Raw genomic sequence first — 21,715 nt, forward strand, 5'->3', positions numbered from 1 at the left:
AAATGCAATCAAAACCACCGTGAGACATCACTGCACACCTGTCAGAGTGGCTATCATCAAAACGTCCACAAATAACGAGTGCTGGTGAGGATACGGAGAAAGGAGAACCCTTGTGCACTGGTGGTGGGAATGTAAATTGGTGCAACCACTTTGGAGCATCCTCAAAATACTAAAACTAGAACTACCATATAATCTAGAAATTCCACTCCTGGGTATTCATCCAAAGAAACGAAAATACTCTCTTGAAGAGATGTCTGTATCCATACACCATTTGCATCATTCTTCACAACAGCTGAAGTATGGAAAAGACCTAAATAAGTAATTTCTAAAGTGAAGTGAAAGTTTTGAAAACATAGCTTTTACACAGAAATAATTTCATGAGCTGCAGAGTGAGTTCACCACGGGACTGCTGACTGTAAGATGGTCTTCATTGTTGTTTAGTTGCCCAGTCTATTCTCACTTTTTCTGACCCCTTAGACTATAGCCCACCAGGCTCCTCTGTCCATGGGATTTCCCAGGCAAGAATAATGGAGTGGGTTGCCATTTCCTTCTCCAGGGGATCTTCCCCACCCAGAGACCAAACCTGCACTGGCAGGTAGATTCTTTATGACCAAGCCACCAGGGAAGCCGTATAAGATTGTAGGTTGAATTTGAATTCATCTCTTATTTATGCAGTATTTTATAACACCTCAAGCACATTAATGAAATTAAAATGGAATCAAAGCTTCAGTGACCCCTCAGCTGTTGTAACACAGCTAAAACAACCTGCCCCTTTGCTCCTGTTAACAGGAGGCCAGCTCCTTGGTTTTGGCTTCAGAGGAGGCACGTTGCCCCAGTTGAGTAGCAGGAGCTGTGAGTGAAGCAGACAGGGGCAGGTGTCTGGTTTTGGACACGTTTGCTCTGCGGTCTCTATAGCACGTGGTCTGGGTGGTTGTGGGCCCCCACTGGTTGGAGGGACAGGCATAGTGGAGCTTGGGCATGGCCCAAGGAGACGGGCAGGAGACTGAGGTCTTCATCAAACAGAGAAGACAGAACAGAGACTGAATTAGAGTTGAAAACATTGAGAGATTTGAAGTGGACCTGGCGAAAAATTCATTTGCCACACATTGCACTGTCCAAAAAAAAAAAAGGAAACTGAAACAGGGTCAGGAGTTTACTCATTAAAAGTGGGGGGCTGGGGTCCTGTATTCACTTCCTGGGTAAGAGTTAACACCACTCGTAGGTCCAGCCTGTTGTGAGAACTGACCAGTGTGTGGCCAAGACGAGATTTCCGTCAAACTGTGCCTTTAACCCAAGATGTGTTGCGGGGTATTCAGGGGAAATTGAAAGAGAGGAGGTGGAGATTGTGATATTTTAAATACATCAAAAAACTAGGTGTAGGGATCTCACTGATGGTCCTGATAGTCTGCTTCCTCTGACTTAGGAAGCAATTCGTTAACCTCTCAGTGGCTCATTAATGTAATAAATCCAAACTTGACATTGCAGAGTAAAAAAGCAGTTTTAAAGGAAACACAGGTATTATGCTTTTGGTAACACTGGATTTACTTGCTAATATATTGTTTAAACTCTTTATGTCTGTCCATGGGAGAGATTGGTCTGAACATCATGCTGTGTTTGTTGGGTTTTGTTTGACTGTGATGTGTGGCCTGTGGGATCTCGGTTCCCCCAGCAGGGATCGAACCCGTGCCCCTGCAGTGTAAGTGCAGAGTCTCAACCACTGGACCACCAGGGAAATCCCTATTTGCTAGGTTTTGGTATGAGATTTATGCTTGCCTCATAAGATGAGTTGACCACCAGTCTCATTTTTCTCTTCTTTGAGAAAGTTTGTATAAAGATTAATGTTATTTCTCCTAAAACATTTGGAAGAAACTACCGGAGGTGGAAAAATTATGCAGGCTCAATCCAGGCCTGACCTGGTTCTTTGCACTGAAGAAACTGGCCTATGTCCGTGCCCCTCTGTCTCCACATCTGTAAAGTAGGTTTTATACCTACTTGGTTTATGTTTACACTCGCTGTGGAGATAACAAGTCCCCCTTGCCTTACGTTGCCTGTGTAAGGTTGCAGAGTTCCTCGGAACTTTGTCATAAGCCTCTGTGAGGTCCTGTCTGCTTTACTTGAGGGAGAGAGTGAGTAGATGGCAGAGTCAGAAAGTGAACTCAGAATCTTGGAAGGTGAACGTGTCCTCCGATGGAGACAAGGGGCCCTTGGGAGCTAGCAGGTGAGGATGCTGATGGCCTCCTGGTGGGGTTGAGTTGCATCTCCATAATTCTGCCAGGTTCCTGAAGCTGGCACTATCCCCTCCTGCTGAGAAAGGGGCCCGTGGGGACATGTCCAGCCTCCTGGGCCATCACAGGCTGAGCTGTCCCCTGGAGTCTGTGTGTACGGACTGCAGGACCACCGACGCTCCCTCTTTTGTGACTTACCTCTTTTTTTCTGTGTTGATTTCCTACATCATTACATGTCAAGCCAACCACACACCTTTCATCTTGGGATCTGCTTCCAGGAGACCTCAGTAGGCTGTGCATCCACTCAGGGCAGGGCCACCTTGGACTGGGGACAGGGTGCCCCGTGTGGGTTTCCTCCTCTCCATTCCTTGACCACCCGAACACAGGCAACTGGCCTGGGTGAAGCCCTGGTTGTTAAGGGATGTTTAGATTGAGCTCAGACTTGATTTCAGTTGGAGTGCTCCATCTTTAAACAAATAACAGCTGAGAAATTTCCAAATGGCTTGTTTTCAACAACTTGTAAACTATATCTACAAATGCAGTCTGCAGAGGAATTTGCTGCACAGAAAGAGGTCTCTTTGGTTACTTTGGGAAAAGCATATACTTCACTCTACATAGTGTAAGATCTGTGAAATCAAAGCCCCCCTGCCGCCAGGTTTCCCTGCAAACAGCCCACGTTCACCAGCTAGCTGTGACGCAGGCTGAGAGGGGCTGTTCTAGAAAGTGTGTACTGGAGGAGGGTGGGGGGCTGCAAGGCAGTGAGGAGATCGCTGTTCACTTGGTTGGTTATCTGCTCACAGAGCATTTACTGAGCATCACATGTATGAATTGCTTTGTTTTACTCAATTGCAGGGAAGATGATATGTTGTAGTTTTCAGGGCTCAGCTGGTTTGATTTAAGGTTGATTTATGTTGTCTGTTTGATTTTGTTCTGTCTTATTTTCTGACCCACTAGTAAGTCAACTTGGACGGGCAGTCACCCTGCAATTCGTCCCCGGACCAGAGAAGCGAGGGGGTTCCTGCAAAGGGGACAGTTTGGGGCCTGTGTAGACCTTGCAGGGAGGAAACAGCCCCTTCCACTGTCAGGGTGTGTGTCTGCGTGTCTATGTGCCTGTGTGTGTCTGCACGTCTGTGTGTCCCTGTGCACGTGCGTCTGTGCCCACGTGAGGTGCCCTCCTGTTTTAGGATGGGGAGGCAGATCAAATGATGCATGGGTTGTAGTGAGTTTTGGGCTGACAGGATGCCATTTGGGCCTTGCAAGTGGGGGCACAAGTCTAGAAGGGGAGCCGGTGGCTGTCCCCAGGCCCAGGGGTGTAGGGGATGGGACAGTGGCTGGCCCAGGTCACAGTTGGGAAGTGGCAACTTGTCCTCAGACTGGCCTCGTGCCCAGGCATATCTGCACTTGAGGCATGATCCAGCAGAGTCCTGAGAGTTGTCAGCCATGGTCCCCAGGGGCAGACATGTCTTGTCTTCCTTATGTGTTTGGCTGGGAGTGGTGACTCAGAGGGCAAAACAATGACAAGGTCTCATCCACCCGAGAGAGTGTCAGAGGTGCACTCTTCAAGGGGCGGGAATGTGCAGGAGACTTGGGAGTCTGCAAAACCAGCTGAAATTGTTGGGTACCTGTCACTATGTGGGTCATGTCACAGAACATGTTTTCCTCTCCAGCCTCTCGAGAGGTAGTGTGTGTTGATAATGTGGAGTCACTGGAAGCATCTACATCGTTCATCTGAGGTACATGATATGATTTACAGTATCAGCTGGACATGAGCAAGATGCGTAAGAACCCTAGAACTCTTATTCTTGTACATTTTTCCTTTTAAAGGAGAGTAAGAAAGTGTCACTGTTCTAAGGAAAAGAACCACGTTGACTTTCAGTAATTTAATAAAATCACTTGATTCTTTTTTCGGTGCTGAACTAGACAACATGCCAAGAAGTGTAATTAAGTGAACCAAGAGACACAAAGGGGAAGAATAGACATTTGTTCTGAGCAGGTGTTACGCAAATCTGGACGCACGCTGTCCACCGGGCGGGCGTGATGCGTCTTGTTGAGTTTGGTGCAAAGAACAGGCTGTGGGTCACCTGGGGTAGCGGGGCTGCTGCAGAGCTCACCCTCTAAGAACCGTGATTGTTTACAAGGCCGGGCTTCTGGGCTGGGCATATAGCAGCAGCACAGCTAGACCTGGAATGGAAATAAGCCCTAATCACACGAGGACGTGTTATAAGGCCCAAATGTGTTGTCGTGTGTTGATTTGGTGTTTAAATCCACATGTGTGTGCATGGTTCATAGGATCTGAGGTTGCATGACAGCCTTGGGAGAGTTAGATTTTTTCCAGCACTTTCTGTTGCCATGCTAACTAGCTAGAATTGCTCGATCTAAGCAATTACCTTCTTTCTCAAAGTGGTGCCTTCCTGTCACTTGCACTGTAGGTTGGGCCTGGGTAGTTCACGTTCTGTCCTGTGGGGGTTACGTCTGGACTTTTCCTTCCAGGCTATTTGCTATTGGATCTGGGTGGGAGGACACCCTGCACAGGACTCGTCTCCTGGCCCCTGGAGTCCCGGGATGGGGGTACCACCAATGCCCTGTCCAAAAGAGGCCCTGAGATCTGGTGTTGGAGCTGCCAGATCTGCCTGGATGAGTTCCTGGGACCCGATGGAGCGCTCTGAGCGGATTCTGCATTTCTGCCATGGCCGGTTATAAAGTATTCATTTCAGAGTAGAGTGTCTTGCTCCCGAACATTCCCTTCCAAAATGTCTTTTAGTGTTTGGCAGGTGATGTTATTGACTCTGGGACCTCATGAGAAAGTGGTAACGGACTGGGGTGAGCCCAGACTGAGCCAGAGTGTATTTCAGCATCATCCTCCTCTCAAGGGAAGATGGACGGCCAAGTACATGCATGTGAACGGCAGCTGGAGGGCTGCTTCTGGGGCCTCCTTCCAGGTGCTTGGGAGGGAGCAGGGGTACCGGGGGCCTGGCCCTCTGCCTAGTCCCCTGACTTGGCCTCTTCCTGGGCAGGAACGACTGGGATCTCTCTCCCAAAGTTTAAGCCTCAGGTGCTAGAGGTGACAAGCAGCTGCCCCCTTTCCTTGCTGTGGAATTTAAACAACCTCAACTGTGCCTCTGTGTCCTTATCTGGAAAATGGGTGAGATGAGAGCATCCAGTGGCTAGAACAGGAAGAACAGTGAAATGAAGGCTGGTTATGCTATTATTTGGGCTTCCAGGGTGGCTCAGTGGTAAGGAACCCACCAGCCAATGCAGGAGGCACAGGAGATATGGGTTCAAGTCCTGGGTCAAGAACATCCCCTGGAGAAGGAAATGACAACCCACTACAGTAGTCTTTCTTGGAGAATCCCATGGACAGAGGAGCCTGGCAGGCTACAGTCTATGGGGTCACAAAGAGTTGAACACAACCTAGTGACTACATAGCAACCACAATGTTATTATTTACATCATTATTCTAGGGAGCAGCATCATGTGATGACTGATTCTGGACTGCAAACACATTCAGTAAACTCAAGTAAATATAGACAGTCCCCGACTTACAATGATGTGTCTTAGGACTTTGGGACTTTATGATGGTGTGTAACTGATAGATATTGAGTAGAAACTGTACTTTGATTCTTGATCTTTTCCAGTATTCATGATGTTCAGAAGACACTCTCTGAGATGCTCCCAGGTGGTCCGAGGTTGCTTCTGAGCCCTCTGAGCACACTTCACTCAGGCTGAGCTGAGCTGTGATGTCCGGGAGGTCAGGGGTGTTAGATTCATTTTTGACCTATGACCCTTTCAACCTTCAATGGGTCAATCAAGATGTAACCTCATCCTTAGTCGAGTAGCATCTGTGCAGTTAATTATAGCTGTCTCCAAAACTAGCTCTGCACTGTTGATCTTTAGATCTCATGATAGACAACATTTAAGTTCAAATGTGCGTTATATTTTAAAAAATACTTCATATGAGATAATATATAATAGCTTTCAAATTATTAGATTATTCTGCTTGATTTAATAGACTTAAAAACTATATATAAATATATATAAATTGTACATTCTATCCATCTGGAAGGTTAATACATAGGAAATTCTGAGAGATTTGTGCATAAAGAAATCTAAAATTTAATTGAGTTGAAAGATAAGCTCTACTAGTTGGAACTAACTACACAGGTATCGTTCATACTCCATTGATATTAACTGTATTTATATTCAATTTAACTGGAGAGTTAAAAGATGGTTAATATGCATACTTGGACACTAGAAATTGCTTTTTCTTCTTTTCCTTCCTCCTTCCGGAGTCCTGAAAGCTCTGAATTGACTTCTGTGTACAGAAACAGTCTTAACTCCTGGAGGGATGTTAAGTGCATCCCCCACAGTGCAGACGAAGATGCTGAGGGGCATGGCTTGAAGCAGTAGAGAGGGTACTGCTTCTGTGTCCCCGAGGCCACAGCTCATGGAAGGCAGAGGGGGAAGAGGAGCCAAGGAGATGAGGGCAGTGTGGGAGGTGCAGACGGGCCACCTACAAACAGGACCTCAGTGCATCTCCTTACATGGCAGGTGAGGAGGGTGTGCAGAACAGCCCATGATCTCCTCCAGCCAGGCAGAGCCCAGGGCTTCAAGCCAGCAGGTGCATAGACCCTGTGGACGCAGGTGTGGGAGAGGAAACCATCCACAGGTAAGAATCCTGCACACTCGCCCGGCTGTCGTCATGGAAACCATGGCTTTCCAGACCACCGTCTCCCTACTGTTAACTCGTGTGTGTGTGCTTATGTTTGGATGGTCACCATGAAGTGAAACAACAACAGTTCACATAGAGGGTGTGAATTCAGAGGAATTAGTTTGCAGGCTTATTTCTTGTGGGTTCTGGGTCGTACAAGGGTCTGATGTCGTAAATTCCTACACTGATTCTTAGAATGAAAAAAATCTACTGTGGGGATAAAATCAGCATGGCATATACAAGGTAGATTTCAGAAAAGCCCAATTCCTCAGTCTTTAACTGTGTATTCAAATCTGATACGTGATGATGGACTCTTTTGATAGCCTCCCGATTGTGGGATAGAGAAGACGTTAGGTTAAAAGGTGATCTTTTCCTGCTGTTTCCTTTCCTCTGACTCTTTCTGTCATAGAGATGGTGGTGAGATAGAGTGTATCTTGTGCTGGAAGTAATAAGAGCTAATGCTATCTCTGCATGAAAAACAGCAGAAAATATCACCGCAGAGACTCAGAGCAGAGCTTTGGGGCCGTGTGCTCCCAGTGGAGAACATGACCGCTGCGGGGGATTTCCAGCCCGGGGACACATCAGTGCTGACCTGCTGCCCGGGTGGGCACCCTGGTGACATGAAGGCTGCAGAGGTTTCCTCTGCATACCCACTTCCAGGCTGCCCCCTGTCACCCTCTGCTCTCAGAGAATTTTGAATACAGAGCAGTTTCCTCTAAGTGGAAATTCCCTCAATTCCTCTTTCAATCCTGAGTTGCTGCTGAGGTGAAGATGGGGGCTCCCCGGCTACACACGTTCCTGTCTCCCTGTCCCCCTTAGGGCCAGCTGTCTTTCCCCCACAGCTTTTAAAATAATTTCACATTAATGTTTTGATAGCAGCTCCAGAAGGATAGGTTGGTGTCACCAGCAGAGAACATCCATATTTGTTTTGATGGTCTAGTTGGTAGCATATTACTATCTGAAGAGAACTCACTATGGTTTTCATAACACTGGCTAGTTTGGGTAAAGTACAATGTTTATTGGGATATTCTTCTGATATGATGCCATTGTTAACGGCACAGGCTGCAGGTCTTCACGGATCTGAGCTCAGTTCCTGCTTGTTGTTGTTAGTCACTAAGTCCTGTCTGACTCTTTGTGATCCCATGGACTGCAGCACACCAGGCTTCCCTGTCCTTCACCATCTCCAGGAGTTTGCACAAACTCATGTCCATCTCATCCTCTGTTGCCCCCTTCTCCTCCTGCCTTCGATCTTTCCCAGCATCAGTGTCTTTTCCAGGGATTCGGCTCTTGGCATCAGGTGGCCTATTGATTTCTGGAGCAACTGCTTATATGTCTTGTGAGAATGTGGGCGAGTCACCTCCATTCTGAAATAGGATGATGAGAGGTTTTATCTTGCTGGATTTTAGGAAATTAAATGAGATAATACCTATAAATGGTTGAGCATGGATGCTGGCACATCATAAGCCTCAGTGAACATAAGAGAACAACAGCAAAACCTGTCCTACTTTCCTGCTGTTTCAGTGACCACCTGCATCTCCACGATGATGCTCTATCATGACCAGCATCGTCGTCATCCTCACGATGTTCCTTTGTCTCCAGGGCAAGTTCACCATCACACCTTCACTGCTCCCTTTATCCCTAGTGGCGCTGAACTCCAGCCAGAAAACCCGAGCTACTTTCCAGTGATTTCTGAAAGTCTAGGGTAAAAAGAGAAAAAGTGAGCTGTGCACTGGTGAAAGGCGAGGCACACCTGGATTTCAGGTCATATACACAAAGCCCCGCGCCTGTCAGAAGTCAGCTGTGTGACCCCAGCAGCTTAACACCCAGCCTTCACTTCCTCATCTGTGGAAATGGAGGGTAAGACCTGGCTTTCCAAAGAAATGAAACATACACGTTGTTGTGTTGATTAGCTGCTCAGTCATGTCTGACTCTTTGCCACCACATGGACTGTAGCCCACCAGGCTCCTCTGTCCATGGGATTTCGCAGGAAAGAATACTGAAGTGGGTTACCATTTACTTCTCCAGGGGATCTTCCTGACCCACGGATCGAACCCTTATCTCCTGCATTGGCAGGCGGGTTCTTTACCACTGAGCCGCCAGGGAAGTCCTAACGTGCAGGGAGGACGTCAAAATTCTAGTTCAGGTATAGGAGGGTTTAGTAACAGTTGCTTCCATCCATCCATCTGTCCATCCATGGTCTGCTGAGTGACCTCTGTGGAACTGAAGAAACATCAGGGACTCTGGAGGACAGATGTGCCAGGACATATCTGACAACAAGGGGATAGAACTGACTGTGACAGGCAGCAGGGCCGCTCTGAAAGTGCCCATCTCTTGATGCCTGGAACCTGACCCCTGCGTGACAAGGGCCTTGGGAAATGTGAGTGTCTTGAGATGGAGAGATCCTACTGGGTTGTCCTGGAAAACCTGGTCAAATCACAGCCTTGAAGAGCAGAGGGGCTTCCCCAGCTGCGGCCAGAGAGATAGACACGAAGACACAAACAGGCAGGAGGAATGTGAATCATGAAAGGGCAATACTGAGTGACTTTGAAGACAGAGGAAGGGGCCATGAGCTAAGGTGTGCGGGGAGCGTGAACACGGGGGTGGCAGGAGCCGGAGTCTCCGGAAGTGACCAGTTACCCTGGACTTGGCCCAGGGAGGCTCATGCCTCCTCGCCTCCAGGGCTGCAGGATAAAGCGTCTGCTGTTTTGAAGCCCTGGTATCTAGTCCTTTGTTCTGGTAGCAGGATGGGGAGCAGATATGGTCAGGGGGGCAGCAGGTTCAGACACAGTGAGGAGCAGGGCCTCTGGGTGTGAGCATGGTGATGGCCAGTTCCCCTGTGAGTCCTGCTGTCCCACACTGTGTGATGTTAGCACAGGCTGCCTTCCCCTGCACTGCCCACTGCCTAGAGCCACGCAGAGGAGCCCCGGCTTCGCGCTTGGAACTGTTGGAGAGGGAATGAAAGCTTTCAGCCTGCCTGTGGGAGGCCTCCCTGCAGAAACCTTGGGGCCCAGTGATGATTGCAAACCCTGAAGCCCAGGGAAAACATGTGGCTAGCAGGGCTCTGGGCTGGGATCACTGGACCACGGATAGTGGCTGATTTCTTCCACCAACACCCGCAGACACCCAGACACCCCCCACCTGCCCCAGAGCCTCAGGGCACTCAGGCCCAGCCTGCTGGCCTCAGCCACCCTCAAGCCTGCTTCCAGTGTGGTCCTGAGGACAGAAGGGCTTGTCTGTGTGTTCATGCATGTGTGCATGTACTTGTGTGTGCCCACGTCTCTGTGTGTGCCTACCGGCGTGCATTTCTGGCCCACGTGCTGTTCCCAAGACGGACGGCTCTAGGGGGACGTGAGGGCCAAGGCTGTGGGGGCCCTGTGGCTACACCTCCCATCATGTCTCAGCTGCTTCCACTCCGGAAGCTTTTCCTGGAGGGAAGATGGGGCCTGAAGGCGCAGATTCCTTGTGGGTAACAGAGCAGGGCTTCCTAACAGGCAACGGGGCACCAACGTTCACAGACAACAGGGGATTGTAGTCCTGGAGCAACGTGGGCGGTAGGAAGGAGGGTCCCTGGAGGGAGGGCTGGGTGTGGGGAGGACTGTGGTGGGAGGAGCCGGCGGCTAGAGGGGAGTGGGGCTCAGAGCCAAGGCCCAGCCACGACCACACCCCCTTTCCACCTGGCGGATCAGGTGACAGGTGACTGCTCTCCTGCTCTTGCCCTCACAGGTGCCTGCATTCCTGAGAGCAGCGTCACCTCCAGGTTGGGTGGGGTGGCTGCCCTGCTTGTCTGGGCTGAGTCAGCCTCGGGAGCGCCCTACAGCATCCTGCCCCACCAGGCGGACTCAGTTGTGAAGACCCAGAGGTTTGGGTGAGCTCTGAGATGGACCAAGGTCTGCCCCATGCTTTCTGATGAAGCTCTTTAAGGTTTCCAGTGACATTACCATGAAGAGCCAGTGACATCTCAGGGAAACCTGTGTGAGAGTCTGGGGTCTGCACATGCCTCAGAGGAAGTCGGGCCCCCAGGGCCTCCGTGAGCCGGCAGACCCTCCTGCGTTCAGCGTGTGGGAGCAGCTGGGCCGCTGTGTGCACAGTGGGACCCCCGATGGCTCTGAGCTCCGGGGTGTGGGTCGACGCTGCTCGTCTTTCCCTGGGAGTGGCTTCTGAGGTCCTCATGCTGGGGTGCTGCGTCTCCAAACACTTGGTCCAAGAAGAGACACTGTCCACACTGCCCCAGGGCTGGGGCCTTGCTTATCCCTGCACCCAGATAACACCGCGGTCACAGGGACCCAAAGGCCATGGTAGGAAAGGGAGGGCTGCAGGGCCCCAGCCTTTCAAACAGCTCTGAGAGATATGACCAGGCGTGGCGTCCAGCCCTGCCTGCCGCCCTACCTGGCCCCCATTCCAGCACAGCCTCTCACCTCCCTGAATGCTTTGCAAGCATGCCTGGGCTCACGCTGCTCCGTTCTGCTGTCTCCTACCACATCCTGGTCACCTCCCTCTTAATCCTGAGATGTTTTCTTAGTAGACTTTCTTATTTAGAGCAGTTTTAGGCTCACATCAAAACTGAGAGGAATGTGCATGAACTTCCCAGGTATTTCCCATCTCCTACACCCGCCTCACCCCCGCAGCTTATTCCCTGCTGTCAGCACCCCCTACCCAATGGTGCATGTGATACATCCATGGAGAGATGAGGATAGGTCATCGCCCAGGTCTACGGTGGGCCACACAAGGGCTTGCTATTGGCGGTGCATGCTCCATGGTGTGGACAAGTGTGTAATGCCGTGTCTCCAAACTATGGGATTTTCTTCAACTCCAGATCCTGTCTCCTTCCCACCGAAGTGCTCTGTTTGGTAAACTGTCACCTTGTCTGTGAGCACCTGGCCCTCACCCTGGTTTACTGATTAAGCCTGGTGGGGGTTAGAACAGCATCACTTGAGCCAGCTGCCATCTGGGCTGAGAGTCAGAAGGTCTGGAAGTTGACTTTCCTCTGTCATCCCCCCCAACCCATCACTTTCCTCACCTTCTGCTGGTTTTTCCTCCAACACGCAGTTTTGTTACTTGGGCCATCAAGACTACAGTCCCTTCCGTTGTCCATTGCACTCTGTAGATGAAGTCTCCAGTGTGGTGGCCACTTACCACAGATGGCTGTTTCATTCCCATCACTGCAGACTCTTCTCTGGGGCAGCTTGCCAAATATTTAAAGGTCACTGTATGTCAGGACCTTTTAAAGGTGGAAGACCGATCAAATTTCCTCACTCACTGCCCTGGACAATGTGTTTTAACGCACTCACTTTCCTTTTTAATGTCACATAGTCAATGAATTGGGCTTCCCTTGTGGCTCAGCTGGTAAAGAATAATGGATTGTCTGACAGCAACATTTTTCTGGCTAGAGAGTGATCATTCAGTTTGGGTAGCGTTTTCTTTCTTCTTCTTGTTTATCAAACTAAATGAAGAGTGTTAAAACCTAAACGGTGTTTATGCATGAAGTTCATGCATCGGAACAGATGAAACTTCTCTGCTAAAACATGGGAGACCAAATAAGAACAGAGGCCATGGACGGATTCCTGGGCTTGGGGGTCGGAGAGGAAAGTTCAGACGTGTTTATTATCAATTTGTAATTATTTGACTTCTGCTTTCACAGAGAAGCAGAAAGAGGCCCCCCTTTTAAAGGAAGATGTAATTCACTGCAAGTTCAAAACTATACCAAGCAGAAACAGCTGTGTCCACATGTTGCTTAAAAATTATTTTCCAAGAAGTGACACTGAAATTAAACTTCATGTTAGAAAGAAATCCACAGAGGAATGAGCACCAGGGGTTTACTCCAGGCAGAGCAGCCTTTGATTCTCAAGAGCCATGAGGTGGAGAGGGGGCTGGTGTGGCCTTGATGCCAGCGGCCCCTCAAAGGCGGGAGATCACGGTGGTCGGCACAGGGCAGGGGGTCGGGTACTCCCATTGACCACAGTGCCAGTCTGATGGCAGGGGGAATGTTGATACATTTCTGAAAACTAGCCGGCATTCTCTTCACATTTGATGTCCCTAGAGTTAGGAGACTGGGTCATTTTTTGTATTTTTTTTTTTTTCTTAATTAGGATTAGTTAGTTTCCTCAGGCTCTGTACTGGATTTGCTGCTTGTACGAGGAGGCTGGTCGAATGTGCCCAAAGCAACAGACTTGTGCCCCGTCTGTCTGCAGAAAGCTACCACCCACCCTGGGTCCTGTGGGGTAGACAGGCTGCTGAGCAGAAATGCCCAGGATATGAGGTCAACTGTATCTTCCACACAGCGGCCCCACAGCCGCTTGTACTCTGTGATTCTGCAGGCCCCGTGAGGACCAGCAGACTCCGGTGATGTCACATGTGGTTACTTAATGGATGGTAATTTGTAGGGTTTGCACAACGAGAGCTTCACATGATGCTTCAGGTCCAGCCTTTCTTTCCTTCTTTTTAAACTTACCAGCCTGCAGACTTAGTGTTTCCAGAAGCACTAAAGCCCATCTCCTCTATTCCTGCCCAGTGTGTTTGAGCTCCGCTGTCAGTAAATAATTGGCTCCATTTGGTGTTTGCAGATAGTCCGAGAGAGGAGGGAAACAGAGGCATGGGGACCTGGTTTCACAGGAAAACAGCCCAAACTTGTGAGAAACAGAGAAGAAAGCACTCCTAGGACACCTGCTCCAACAGAATGGGTCTTGGCTTTACCTGGTGCTATCTGATGAGCAGGAACATTACTCAACAGAATCACTGAATTTTAACCACAGGGATTTCGTAGCTGATAAACGCATTGCGATCTCAAAGTTGATACATGAGTGGGTTGTTTGAAGGTTAAAGTTCATCTTCTTGTGGAAACGATGTTGTCAGCAGTGGCTGAAATTGGGGGGACCCTGCGTAACCCTTGGGGAGTGGAACTGGGCTTCAAGGGAGCCCGCCCTCTGCCTAGCGCCAGGCCAGCAGCTGGCAAGGTTTGGGAAGGGGGGACCAGACCACAGTCCTGAGTCCCTCCGACTGTCCCCAGAGCAGATCCTGGGAACAGCCACCTGGGAAGGGGGTCGTGAGGGGCTCCCTGGTGGCACTGACTTGGGATGGGTCTCACCTGAGTGGTTCCCTCTGTGGAGCGAGCACCTATGGTGGGGCGGCTGTGGCCGTCCGTGTCCCTGGCTCCTGGGAGAAGGGGCAGCATCTCTGAACCCCTCTCTGCTCTTTCCTGTCCCTCCCCCGCCTCCCCTCCCCAGCATCCCCTCATCTCCCCTCCCCTCTGTTCCCGTGCCCTCAGAGCACTCTTCTGAAGCGGGAGGTGGAGGGGTGGGGAGTGGACCTTGCATTCACACATCCCCCAAAATACAAAGATGAAGAACGAGAGAGAAAAGGTGGAAATGAGTTATTTGCTAGAAAGTTAAGACAAAATCTGTACCCAGTGTAGATGAGAAGCATATCTTAAAACAGTAGCTATACAGATTCTACAACGATTGTTTCTTATCTCACTCTGATCTGTTAGAGACCCGGTGAAGAGCCTGGTGTGGCCTGGCCCCTTGGGTGGACGTGATGCTCTGGATGTTCTGTCATGCCCCTTCTCGGCAAGGGCTGTCCTGGCTCTTCCAGGTGAGTGGAGAACATCCCAGGTGTGGAGGTTTCCAGGCAGCGCTCTGAGCCTCCACGCAGGACAAGGCGTTACTGAGATGGGACCAGACTTCCTCTGTGAGTGTGGACTGGCCAGGATGACCAACAGACGCCAACACAGAGCTGAGTCTGACATGGGGATCAGCTGAGAAGAGCTTTAAAGTTGTCATCATAGAAGGGCTTCAAGTACAATTTCAAATCCTTTTGAAAGTGATGGAAAGTAGACATGGAAATCCTACAGACAAAGAGAAGTTAGAGGTGGACATTCTAAAGCGGACAGGTATAACCAGGAAAGTAAAACCACTGTTACTGAATGGGCTGAGTAGCAGCATGGAGACGACAGAGGGTAGAACCACTGGACTTAGTGACAGATCAATAGTATTTGCCCATCTGCTCAAAGGAGAGAAAACAAATGGGAAAAAAATGGAGAGAGTGTCGGGAGAGAAAACACAGAAGGAGCAGCACCCATGCTGCCCGGGCCCCAGAGGGGAGGAGGGGAGTGGGTGCAAACTTCCCAAATGTGGAAACTGAGGGATGGAAACCTACATCTTCAAAAAGCTGAGAAAACCGGAAATGGGAGGGATGCATGGGAACCCATGCCAGGACAGATCACATTAAACTGCTGAAAACTAGGGGAATAAATAATGCTGATGCAGGCAGAGGACGGACCTGTGTCTTCAGAGCAAAACTGTTGCTGTGACAGCAACTCCTTGTCCAGAACCATAGGACTAGAAGGAACTGGTATTGGCGCCATTCTTAGTATGCGACAAAGATAAACATGAACCACAAATTCAATGTCCAGTGAAAATATTCTTCAGGATCAAGGGGTAAACAACTTCAGTTCAGTTCAGTTCAGTCGTACAGTTCAGTTCAGTCGCTCAGTCATGTCCAACTCTTTGCGACCCCATGAATCGCAGCACGCCAGGCCTTCCTGTCCATCGACTCCTAGAGTTTACTCAAACTTACATCCATCGAGTCCGTGATGCCATCCAGCCATCTCATCCTCTGTCGTCCCCTTTTCCTCCTGCCCCCAATCCCTCCCAGCATCAGAGTCTTTTCCAATGAGTCAACTCTTTGCATGAGGTGGCCAAAGTACTGGAGTTTCAGCTTTAGCATCATTCCTTCCAAAGAAATCCCAGGGCTGATCTCCTTTAGAATGGACTGATTGGATCTCCTTGCAGCAACTTAGGTCTCCTCTAACACAGATGACTGCTTGCAAACCAGCCCTTGCCGAGCAGGTGGAGAGAATGGTCTCTAAACAGCATAGAAGTACCAGATGGCTCAGAACATCAGATAGGAAAGAGAACCACTGAAATGAGTAAAAGTGGGGCTTAAGATAATACTCCTTATGATTAATTTCCTGAATCTTATTTGATAGCACCATCTGATACAGTGCCAGGTATGAATATGGAGGAAACACTGGGGACAACTGTTTGTTGAAAGTATGAAGGGTAGCAGACAGACGCACATGGAAGAGCAGAATCTACATGTCACTTTCAGTCGTGAAAGATATGCCAGGAGACAGAAGCCCTTGCGTGCACATGATACCTAAGCAGCGGCTTAGGTACCCAAGACGGGAGGCACTCAGAAGCACGTAAATGCATGAGTGGAATCCTAGAAGGGTTCTTGCTGCTAAGTCGCTTCAGTCGTGTCCAACTCTGTGTGACCCCATAGACGGCAGCCCACCAGGCTCCCCCGTCCCTGGGATTCTCCAGGCAAGAACACTGGAGTGGGTTGCCATTTCCTTCTCCAATGCGTGAAAGTGAAAAGTGAAAGTGAAGTCACTCAGTCGTGTCCGACTCTTCTTGACCCCATGGACTGCAGCCCACCAGGCTCCTCCAGCCATGGGATTTTCCAGGCAAGAGTACTGGAGTGGGCTGCTATTGCCTTCTCCAGAAGGGTTCTTGGGACTCCCCAAGAGTCAAGAAAAGGCAAACCAAGGACTGAGAAAGAGGAGACAGACAAGCAGATGGAATGGCACATGGAGACCTACACATGGATGACAGCCCTCAGGTCCTCCAGCCTAGGCCTCCGGGACTCTGGCACTAAGTCTTGACCAGATAAAGTACGGAGCAAGCTTCGTGCGAAGCTGACCCCGGTCACGGCAAGGTGGCAGTGGCCCCAGGGGCCACCGTCATAGGATGTCCAGGGTCTCACCTGTGCGTGAGATGCTGCGGGATGAATATGTGGCTGGCTTCCCTGCAGCGGGGCTGGGGGTATGAGCCCAGTGCCCCATGGTTCCAGTTCAGGGCTTATCCCCCACCCCACTGAGATGACCCTCCTTAAAGGCAGAAGGTCCCGACTCACGGGCCTCTGTGTCCTGCACTGGCTGTGGCCGAGCCATCCGCACTGAGCCTTCTGCTCATGGAGCTGGGGGCAGAGTGCTGAGAGTCCAGAGTGTGGAGGCTGAGTGCGGAGGGCTCCTTCTTCCTCGCTGTGTGACCCAGTCCACCCACTTATCTCCCAGCCTTGGTGTCCCTATCTGCAGAGGGGACTGTGATATTTCATGCTCAGACTTTGTTGGGATTAAATGGAACAGTGCAGGTGCTGATGCAGGGCTGCCTCGTGGGGAGAGTGAGGAAGGGGGTGACATGGTTCTCTCTCTGTTTTTTTAATTAAAATAAGGATTACAGTTTGGTGTGTAAAGGCCAAATATTAAATCTGATTAGGAGTCACGATTTGTTTGTACTCTAAAGTCTTAAAAAAAATATTGCTGAAAGTGCTTTCAGAGAGGCCCTGGCCCTCCTGGTGTCTCATGCCAGCCTCGGTCACTGGCACCTGGTGCCTGCCTGGCCCTGGGGACCCCTGAGGCCTCAGAATCATTGCTGGTGGGCTCACCACCAGTGTCTCACTTTGAAGAATAGGTAGGAAGACTCAAAGGAAAAGGAGCGTTCCTTGCGACCTGTGGGAGTTTTCACCACTTTTTCATCCTCTTGAGGCCCCAGGTGTGGGATGCCTGCTCTCTGAGCAGTCTTGCCACCCGTGCTGCAGACGCATGGTCGGGGGACAGGCCGTGGGCTCTCAGACCCCAGAGCCTGGGTGCAAGGTGGATACTTTACCTGTACAATAACGGTGGGCTGGATGACAAATATCACAGATGGTCTTGGGACCGTGTTTGCTTCCAGTTATTGATCAAAGGTTCAAAGCTCAGGCTGCTCTCCAAACACTGAGAGTCTCCAGGGATCCCTGACAAAGCCCCTTGGCCTCTGGTGCTCAGCTTGTCCCGAGCAGGCTCTGAGCTCTGTGATGATGTAATGGGCTGGAGGAGGATGTCCAGACCCTTACCAGTTACTGTACTTATTCCACCTCATGTAACAACCCGAAATAGTGGGGCAGGAGAGAGCATAGGGACTGCAACTCTCAGAGGGGCCCAAAGTGGTCACAAAGGTTCTTTATCTTTCAGATTAAATTACTTCTTAAAAAAATAACATTAAGAACAAATCCTGGATAGAAAAGCCAACAGATAAAATGATTCTAGGTGTGAAAATGCCCTTCTCCTTTGTTTCCAAGTCAATGAATACTAAAAACTCAGGAGTAATATCCTTTGGATGCATATGTTTAAGATCACCCCAATTACTATTATTTTTATTTATGTATCCCTTTTGAAGGTTTATTGATTTTGGTTCAAAGTTAATGCATTTGGAGATAAAGAGGTAAATCCTAACTTACTTTTAAGGTAATATACTATGTTGCAAGCATTTGTGCTCTGTATGTATTTTTTTTTTCCTTTTTAAATATTACCTTGTAAGGTGAGGACACTTCCTTGCTGATGTCCTGGTTAATCAGCAAGACTGACTGCCTGGATTTATTAATAGGTATAACTCATTAGGGACTTCTCTGCTTGAGTGTTTGAGCCCTTCTGGACAAACACGGCAAGAATAAGAGTCAATGTAACAGTGAGGCTGAGACATTTTTCTTTTTATCTATAAGAGCGACCAACACAAGAGGTTGGAATGATGTGCTAACTGTTCAGTTTAGAATAAAAATCCATTGAGCTGATGCATCATGTCTGTTCTTTTACATCAGTGTAGCAACAAGCCATGATCTTCAGGTGGACGATGGGGAAGGTCAGTGAAGACGTGTGTGTGTGTGTGGGGGGGCACATGTTGTTTTCATGAGCTTGGGTATCCTGGGCACTTGAGGGTGAGCTTCTGTATGCTGACCACTGGGCATGAGGATGGTGAAACCCTGGGTACTACCACTCTTGACCAATGAGGTTCAGAGAGAGACTAGAGCTGAGCTTTAGCCTCAGACACTAATTAAACTCCATCATTCCAACTGTTATTTTAAGTTTGCTGTTTTAGTCTATAAACAAGGGTACTGACTGTCACCTCAGTTTACTGTTATCTAGACACATCCTTCTCCCGTGTGCATGCTGCTTAAATAAATAGTACATCTGGGACTGAGGTTGCCATGTCCTGTGTATCGTGTTTTCAATTAAATGTCATAAGGACAAAACAAAAAAGTCCTTCAAATGAAACGTGTATTTAGTCACTCAGTGGTGTCTGACTCACTGAGAACCTTTGAACAGTAGCCTGCCAGGCTCCTCTGTGGATGAGATTTTTCAGGCAAGAATACTGATTGGGGTTGCCATTTCCTGCTCCAGAGGATCTTCCCCACCCAGGAATAGAACCCACGTCTCCCGTGTCTCTTGCACTGCAGGCTAATTCTTTACCCGCTGAGCCACTGGGGAAGCCCAAAAAGGTTACGGGCAGTGGCCCATGCAGGGAAATCAAATGAAACCTTACTCTTGCTCTAAACAGCATGGATATTACAGAAAAGATACCTATTTTCAAAATTCAGCTCAGCTCAGTTCAGTTGCTCAGTCATGTCCGACTCTCTGTGACCCCAAGGACTGCAGCATGCCAGGCTTCCCTGTCCATCACCAACTCCTGGAGCTTGAACAAACTCATGTCCATCGAGTCAGGGATGTCATCCAACCATCTCATCCTCTGTCATCCCATTCTCCTCCCACCTTCAATCTTTCCCAGAATCAGGGTCTTTTCCAGTGAGTCAGTTCGCATCAGGTGGCCAAAGTTTTGGAGTTTCAGCTTTAGCATCAGTCCTTCCAATGAACACCTAGGACTGATCTCCTTTAGAATGGGCTGGTTGGATCTCCTTGCAGCCCAAGGGACTCACAGGAGCCTTCTCTAACACCAAAGTTCAAAAGCATCAGTTCTTTAGCACTCAGCTTTCTTTATAGTCCAACTTTCACATCCATATGTGACTACTGGAAAAACCATAGCTTCGAGTAGACGGACCTTTGCTGGTAAAGTAATGTCTCTGCTTTTTAATATACTGTCTAGGTTGGTCATAGCTTCTCTTCCAAATTGAATTAGTTGAAATTTCCTATGTTATTTAAAGTGTTTCTCAAGTAAAAAAGAAATTCAAATTTCAGTTTTTATTCTGACCCTGAGCATTGTTTGATATATTGAACCATTTCCTTTCTTGTTCTAAGTGTGGTTTTGTAGGTATAATTTTCATGTGGAATGTTGCCCAAGAGGATGAGGTATTAGCATAAAAACTATAAACAAATGGTAGTTTTCTAAACAGAAATCGAGTCTTAATGAGTTGCCATACACTACCAGCTTGAAAATTAATTTAAGCATTCAAATTTTAACAGAAGATGTAAATATTGGCCAGATGTTTGCTGGTGTTAGAAACTTTTGGCCCATTAATTTTGTTAAGTTGGGATTAAGTTTGGGTCTAGCTTTCTCTTAAATATTTTATATTACTGTAGATTCACAGGCAGTTGTAAAAATAATACAGATATTTCCCATGGACACTTTGCTTGGTTTCTTCCAACAGTGATCCTGTGTTAGGACCAGGGCTCTGACATCAGTACATGGAGACACAGAGGTCCTATCACTGCAGCCACCAACCACCCCTGCACCCCATGCCCCCACCACCGCCAGTTCCCTCCCTGGCCTACTGCCATCACCAACCTATTGTCAGTCTCCACACATTTGCCATTTCAGGAGTGTTTTAGGAACAGAGTCACACATGTGTAATCCACTGGGATTAGCCCTTTTCACTTGGCTCAGTTCCTGGGGCTCCATCCAGGCTGCTCTGGGTGCCAGTGGCTCATTCTCCTCTGTGGCTGAGTAGAACTCCATGGTATAGATGGGCCCCGGTGGTGTGTTCAGTCATTCACCCGCTGAAGGACATCTGGGTTATTTCTGTTCTGGGCTCTTGCAAGTAATGTCACTGCAAATGTTCAGATTTTGTGCAGTCGTAGGTCTCCCTTTCTGCATCGCTGGGCTGCCTGGGACTCGTGTGTATAGTTACATGAGAAGCTGCCACACGGTCCCCAGAGGCAGGGCACCACTGGGCTTTCCCACCACAGCCTCACCAGCGTGGGTGTGGTCACTTCATTCACTCTAGCTGTCACGTGCATCCTAGCCATCTGTTTGTTCTCCACACCGAATCACGTTTTTCATATCTTCTACCAGTCGTCTAATTGAATTAGTTATGCCTTACTGTTGAGCTTTGTGAGCTCTCCCTCTATGCACGATACTAATCTTTCATGGCAAATATTTTCCCCAAATTGTTATCCTATCTTTTCTTGCTTTTTACAGTGTCTTTGACAGAGGCAAGTTCTTAGCTTTGATGAAGCCTAATTTATAAATTCCTCTTGTAGCCATGAAATTAAAAGATGCTTACACCTTGGAAGGAAAGTTATGATGAACCTAGACAGCATATTAAAAAGCAGAGACATTACTTTGCCAACAAAAGTCCGTCTAGTCAAGGCTATGGTTTTTCCAGTGGTCATGTATGGATGGGAGAGTTGGACTATAAAGAAAGCTGAGTGCCAAAGAATTGATGCTTTTGAACTGTGGTGTTGGAGAAGACTCTTGTGAGTCCCTTGGACTGCAAGGAGATCCAACCAGTCCATCCTAAAGGAGATCAGTCCTGAGTGTTCATTGGAAAGACTGATGTTGAAGCTGAAACTCCAATACTTTGGCCACCTGATGCGAAGAGCTGACTCACTGGAAAAGACCCTGATGCTGGGAAAGTTTGAGGGCAGGAGGAGAAGGGGACAACGGAGGATGAGGTGGTTGGATGGCATCACCGACTCGATGGACATGGGTTTGGGTGAGCTCTGGGTGCTGGTGATGGACAGGGAGGCCTGGTGAGCTGCAGTTCATGGGTTCGCAAAGAGTCAGACACGACTGAA

The 21,715-nt window shown here is 48.8% G+C and overlaps 1 long non-coding RNA gene across 1 annotated transcript in view; it reads left to right on the forward strand.

The window, feature by feature from the left end:
* LOC138446194 (uncharacterized) overlaps positions 1-14,520 on the forward strand; it is a 73,379-nt gene extending 58,859 nt beyond the window's left edge. The window contains exon 4 of the long non-coding RNA XR_011259226.1: positions 14,417-14,520. This is a non-coding gene — a long non-coding RNA (uncharacterized lncRNA). The remainder of the gene's footprint in view (positions 1-14,416) is intronic.
* The last annotated feature ends 7,195 nt before the right edge of the window (positions 14,521-21,715 follow it).

The sequence above is a fragment of the Ovis canadensis genome, chromosome 9, assembly GCF_042477335.2.
Source record: "Ovis canadensis isolate MfBH-ARS-UI-01 breed Bighorn chromosome 9, ARS-UI_OviCan_v2, whole genome shotgun sequence".
Lineage (NCBI taxonomy): Eukaryota > Metazoa > Chordata > Mammalia > Artiodactyla > Bovidae > Ovis > Ovis canadensis.